This window comes from Psammomys obesus, unplaced genomic scaffold, assembly GCF_907164565.1.
Source record: "Psammomys obesus unplaced genomic scaffold, mPsaObe1.curated_primary_1811, whole genome shotgun sequence".
Taxonomy (NCBI): Eukaryota; Metazoa; Chordata; class Mammalia; order Rodentia; family Muridae; genus Psammomys; species Psammomys obesus.
In genome coordinates, this window is record NW_026596240.1 from 2,995,015 (window position 1) to 3,001,749 (window position 6,735).

Below are 6,735 nucleotides of genomic sequence, written 5' to 3' on the forward strand. Positions count from 1 at the left end.
CAGTCTCCAATTTTTGCTATTCCGGTGACTATAACCAAAGCTTATGCTGAGGAGTTGGTGCATGGGGGTCCGGGAACAGACCTCAGCTAGGCTGAGTCTCCAGTGGCCCCTGACCCTGGAACTGCAGGCAGAGTTGGTTGATTCTTGCTAATTTTAAACACAGTGAGAAGACAACGTGTATTAATGAGATTAAACTAGATGAAATGTACTATATTTGAAAAATAAATAATAACTAATGTGGACATTCTGTTTCAATGCTAGCCATTTCCTGGCTAGTTGTTTAGTTGGTTGTATGTTCGGTTCTATTTTGTTTCTTTGTTTGTTTGGGGCTTTTTTTAGGTTTTTGTTTTGTTTGGGGTTTTTTGTTTTGTTTTTTGTATTTAGAATTTGATTCAGGGCCTCAAGTAAGGTAGAACAGTACTTTCCCACTGACCTGCAGCTCCTGCTCATGGAATTTAGCTTCAAAGAAAAAAAAAATTATTCCCCAACTCAGTTTACAAAAACTAATAGTAAATTAACACTGCGAGTCAATCAAAAGTAAAAATTTACAGACAAATTAAACTATAAATTTCTATGTGATCAAAATCAATAGTGTAACCAATTGAAGAATGCTGCTGCTTACTTAATAAAGCACAAAGCAAAATATATGTAAAGATTAAAAACACTCAGTGTATATTATTGACTAAAATAAAGATTAAATTGTAAAATAGTATACAAAAAACAATCCAGTTAGTCTTCTCAAAGAAAACAAAGAGAATATTACTGGAAATATAAATAAGGTAACTTTAAGAAGAATTACCTCCAACAACACAGAAGTATGTGTCGAGCAGACTGCTGTCTTCCAACAAATCTCTGTGTACTCAGTACCTTACAGTAAGCACAAGGTGCTTTCCTAAGTTAAGCAAAGTTATTTAAAATTCAGCATGGATTCTTTTGTTGTGGCCAAGAAAAGATAAAGTGATTTTCTTTTGTGACTTCAGGACTGTGCCATTATTTTGTAAGAAATCAATTCATTATAATGATATGTGGGAAAATGTGTCTTTTTTCTCATAAACTAATTGTAAAAATGAGTTTCACTGACATTGTCATATTTGCATGTACTATAATTTCCTGATATTGGCTCTCTTTATTGTCCTTTTTAACCTTCTCTCTCTCTTATCATTCTATAGTCTAGTAGTCTGTTTTCACCTAAAATCCATATAAGAGAAAAAAATGATACCTATAGTCATATAACTGACTTATTCCATTCAACAGGATATGAAACAGGTCATGAATCCATGTTTTATTGTAGTACAGAGACCAGGCTGATCTCTGTATCATTTCAATTTTAATGTATATGCTGTCAAAATGAGCATCAAGCAAATACATTTTAACAAAGATTGTGATAAAATGCACAAAGGTAAAAGAACTATGAAAAAACATTGTAATGAATATGATGTGAAGGGACACTGAGGTAGGCATGTTTCAAGGTGTTTTTCCCCGGTGCAGTACCATCATGTATGCCCTGTGGCAGAGCTAGCATGTTCTTCAACTCCTACTAGAGATGATCATTCTAAGTGGTTACAGAGGAGAGTGACATGACTATGGTTACCTTGAGAATTTACATTTGAGAAAATGTATCTCAGGAGGTCCTTCAAAGGATGGAAGATCGCTATAAAACCTCTCATATGTGGTTGGAAGCCATACTGAAGCACTGAACCAAAGTAAGGTTCAGTGTAGAAATTGGTAACTGAGCGTTGACTTGTTCCCATTCTGCTAGAAAATTTAATCCTTAATTTTCTTTTACAGTTAAAGCAAGAGTAGTGAGTGAGTGACATACGCATCTCTCGTATTTCCTTTTCTTCACGATTTTCACTTTTATTTTTACAGAGAGGGTTAATAGGCATATTAATACTCTGTGCCACACTGTCTGAGGAAATAAGATAACTCAGAAATATCAGGATCCCAAGTGAGCACTATATGTGGGACAGAAGGAGGTAATGAATGGTTTGAGTAAATAAATATCCAGTATTCATAAGCAGATTTCATCTCCCAAGATGGAGATTCTGCTAGAAAATATGGTTAAGATACTCTTAAGCCATTAAATTACCTTGTCTCTGCAAGCCTGATGCCCTGGGCACTCCCAGACCATATGGCAGAAAAATATCTTGTCAAGAATTTCATGGCTAGCATCAATCTGCAGTATTGAGAGGCACAGCTGCCTTGCTGGAGAGGGTCCAGGATGTCTCAGTACTGCTTGTTTTTCCAAAGATGGATGGGAAGGTTGAGGTCTGGGCCTACAGGTTTGTTGTATCTTTCAGTGAGGGTCAGGGATCACAGCCCATAGACTGATGTCCTGCTGCTGTAGCCCTTCTGCTCTGCCTTCCTAGTAGAAATAACAGAAGCGTTACCCAGGGCAGTGAATGATTCAGGAATTGACACATGCAGCCTTTGTAGAGAGTCCAAGCTTTTTGATTCTGATGTTGATTTTAGTGGAGGAGTTAAAAAGAAACCAGGTAATGAATGGACTGACTATAGGTCTTTCTTTTTTATTTGTTTGGTGTTTGTTTTTTGTTTTTTTTTGGCTTTTTGTTTGTTTGTTGTTTGTTGTTGGCTGTTGGCTTTTTTTTTTTTTTTTTTTTTGCTGTTGTTTGTTTATTTTCTCCAATTTTCTTGTGAAAGGTCTCCTGCTAAGTGCCTGGCTGTCCTGGAACTCACTTTATAAACTACACTAACCTTGATCTTGCAGCAATCTTCCTGACTCTACCTTCTGAAGGATAGGTTTGGAGGTGTATGCCACCATATTGGAATGGAAAGCGGCATGGTTTTATTTGTTTCAAGAGCAGTGGTACTGGAATGGATGTGACAACACTTTCTCCACAAGATACAATGTCTCCTGAAGTAAAATTTGAAAACTTTTTTTAATTAATCAATTTTATAATTTTACATGTGTCTATATAATATATTTACTCACATTCATTTCCATCACTTTCTCTTATATCACTCCATGTTCTCCTGAACTCCTTCTTCCAAACTGGATACGCTTCATGTCTTAGGCCTCATATTTTTAATTGTCTAGTGACCCATCAAATTTAAATAAGGATGCTTGCTTGAGCATGAGTGAGGGACTTATCAACCAGAGCATGGCAGCTATCCAGTAGCTAAACTCTGAAGAATATGTTATACTCTCTCCTTTAGCAGCTTTCAACTACCAATAACACCCCAGGGAGAGGCAGATCCTCATGGGCTTTCATCTCATGCATGATGGAAGGTGGTGGGCCCCATTGCATGCATGTCTTTTGTGGGTAACCACAGTTGCTGTGAGTTCATAAGTGCAACTGCCAGGAGCAATTTTATTAATAGAACAAAACAAGCAGTTATCTAAACTCATCCGGTATGCCAGGCAATTCATTTACACCTTCTGATGAATATTCATTATTCTGCATTTACCCATAAGGGTTGCCCAAAAGCTGTTAGTTTAATCATTATTTGAAAATTTGAAATCATTTCGTCAAGCCAATGTTAAGATGAAAACACTATCCCTTTTAGAAATATTTTTGGTGATGTCTTTGGTATATTTTTTCTTCATTTTGTTATTGTTTATTTGTCTAGATGGTTAGAGGAAAAAATAATACTGTCCTTGACTCGTCTCTGTGTGTGTGTGTATGTGTGTGTGTGCATGTGTGTTATAGGGAGGTATACAACTATGAATATGTGAATACATGAATGCATGCATATGGAGGACAAAGATCAATTCCAAGTATCTTCTTCTGATATTCCCCACCTTATTTGTTGAGATGGGGTCTCTCACTGAACCTATAGCTCACAGATTCTTCAAGACCAGCTGGCCAGCAAGCTCCAGAGATCCTCTTGTCTCCAATTCCCCCAAACTGGGGTTATAGGTATGCACAGCCACCCACAATTTTTACTTGTGTGTTAGTAGTCTGGGCTTAGATTCTCGTACTTCACAGTAGCCATGATACCCACTGAGCCATCTTCCCATCATGTCCTTTCTTCATTATTGACTTTGGCCTTCTATGCATTGTTATTAGTAAGAAGACAACAGCCAGGCTAGTTATTTGAATCCAGCAGACAAGCACAGCAGTAAATAACAGCAACAAATGGCATTTGGCCCTTTGTATTTTATTATGCTAATCAGAGGAAAGGCAGGTTGGAGGGTTCAAGGGCCAGAAGAATTAATATGGAAATAAACCATGCCTAGAATGGAAATAAGAGTAACTCAGGGATTCCATGGAAATATACACTAAAACAAGAATTGTTTTTAGATTCTTGAGTGCCTAGCAGAGAGAAGATACCCAGAATGAGTTAATCAAATTGAATCTCAAAAGATGATGTCCACTGTCTTCTAAAATAAGCCTGGCTTGCAGAATAGAATGTTAAAACTACGTGACAGTATGACCTCACATCTGGTGTGGGAGAAGTCTCCTGCAATGTGTGTGTGTGTGAGAGAGAGAGAGAGAGAGAGAAAGAGAGGAAGAGAGAGAGAGAGAGAGTTGTATAAGTTTCTAAATAACTTTTTACCATTTTGCTATTCTCATAAATCTGATTTTTAGACATGAAAAATAAACCTGCTTACTACTTTTTTATTCTTCTTTCAGGAACATAAATTTGTAACCAGCAAGGATTATAACATGTTACAAATCAGTCTGAGAATTCTAACCTTGATAACATAAGACCCAGCATAATAATAGGTAGGCTCTTTCTGGATTAGCTCTTTCTTTGTTGGGCTTAGCTAATGTATTATTTTATTGCTTCAGAACATAAAGACAGATATTTAAATGCAATGAAAATTTCCTTGATGAATTAATAAGTATAAACATTTAAAAGTTAAACTTATCCATCCTGCATCACAGATAGGAAACCAGTGAACAATGTTCTTTACAATAGAAAGCAATTATTCTTCCTCAGGAAAAAGCAAAATGTGTCACTTTTTGCCACCTCTGTTTTGGAGACAGATATATTACATAGAAACTGCGTATGACAGTTCCATCACACCTAGGACTTTAATATGGAAAGATCACAGAACAAAACTGAAAGACAGAGGGTTTGGAGGAGAAAAGGGGGTATACAAATGATATAACTATATAACAATATCAAAAAATACCCCTGTGGTTGGTCATCAATTTTCTGTTTTTGTTTTTTCTGGTTTCAATTTTTTATAGTTTCTTATGCATGGTGTTCTCATTATTAAAAACTAAAAACATATAAATGATCAAAAAGCTAGTTTGTGTGCCCATGTGTGATTCAGTTCCCACTTGTATTACTAGAGAACCCACTTCAAGACTAAACTGCCCATCTGCTACATCTCTGTAGGGGGCTTAGGTCCAGTTCCTGTATGGTCCTTGGTTGATGCTTCAGTCTCAGGCCACAGGGGAAGACGACATGGTTAGTCCTGATGCAACTTGTTGAAATGGGATGGATGGGAAAGAGAGCTCTCCTTTTAGGAGGAAAAGGGGAGGGAGGAAGAGAGAGGGTGGGATTAAGAGGGGAGGAAGAAAGGGGCTACAAGGATGTAAAGCGAATAAAATTAACAAATGAGAAATAAATAAGAAAAACATATAAATGAAAAATGAGATATTGTAATGGTTCACTTTAAAAGCCAACTTGATGGGGTTAGGAACCACTGTGGAAACAAGAATCTGGACAAGCATGTTTGTGAGGAAATTTCTTGATGAGTCTCTCTGGGGTGGGAGGTCCCACCTAAATGTGGGCGGGGCTGTCCCATAGATGCTGATCTTCTAATGAACAAAAGGACAAAAGAGAAGTACAGTATTCAGCACTTTCTGCTTCTGGGCAGTGTACACAATGTGGACAGTTACCTTGTGTTCATCCCTACCATGACGGACTACATCCTCTAACCATAAGCTACAATAAATTTCTGTTGTGAGGCTGAACCTGTTTACTTCAGATATTTTCTCACAAGGATAAAGTAATTAATACAGATGCCATTCTAACAGAATATTTTATATACAGTAGGATAAGAAAATGAATTTAGCTTTCTTAAGGCTCATCTGTCCCTTCCCTTTTTTCTTCTCCCCTTTGGATTTATGAAGAGACATAAAACTACTACAACACAATTCAATGCAAAAAGAAGGGCCCTATATCCTTATGAATCATTGGACTTGAGCAAAGCATCATCAAGGAGCATATGGCCATGAGTAAGATGTCCTGCAGTGAGGTAACAGATAGCACAATTGGCTAGCACTCTGGTGTCTTTCTGCCTGTATTGATTATTAGGTGATCCTGCTTTGTTTTTCTGCCAACCTGGAAGAGGGACTCCCAACTGAGAAATTAACTCCCTAAGACCGAGTTTAAGCTAATTTGTTGGGCATTTTGTGATTAATGATTAGTGTGGAAAGGTCCCAGCACACTATGGGCTGTGCCATCTCTGGGCAAGTAGTTCTGAGTTATACAAAAATATCAAATGAACAAACCAGTAAGCAGCATTCTTCAATGGTCTCTGCTTCAGTTCCCGCCTTGAGTTTCTGCCCTGACATCCTTTCAAGATGGGCTGTAAAGAGAAACTGAAAGTCAAATTAATCATTTTCTTCCCAAGTTGCTTTTTGTCAGTCTTTTAGAAAAGCAGTAGAAACTTTAACTAAGACAGAGTTCAGAAAATCTGATTTAAATATGTAAATACTGCATGAACAAATATAAAATATATGAGCAAAATGCTCGACTATGGAAATACTATCCAGGATGTGACCTCAGAAAGCTTATTTTTATGTTATTGAT

The 6,735-nt window shown here is 37.1% G+C and overlaps 1 non-coding gene across 1 annotated transcript; it reads right to left on the bottom strand.

Annotated features, from left to right (window-relative positions):
- Nucleotides 1–1,251: 1,251 nt before the first annotated feature.
- Nucleotides 1,252–1,355, bottom strand: LOC129668480 (U6 spliceosomal RNA). The gene has a single exon (XR_008718919.1). It is a non-coding gene; the product is annotated as a U6 spliceosomal RNA (small nuclear RNA).
- Nucleotides 1,356–6,735: the final 5,380 nt, after the last annotated feature.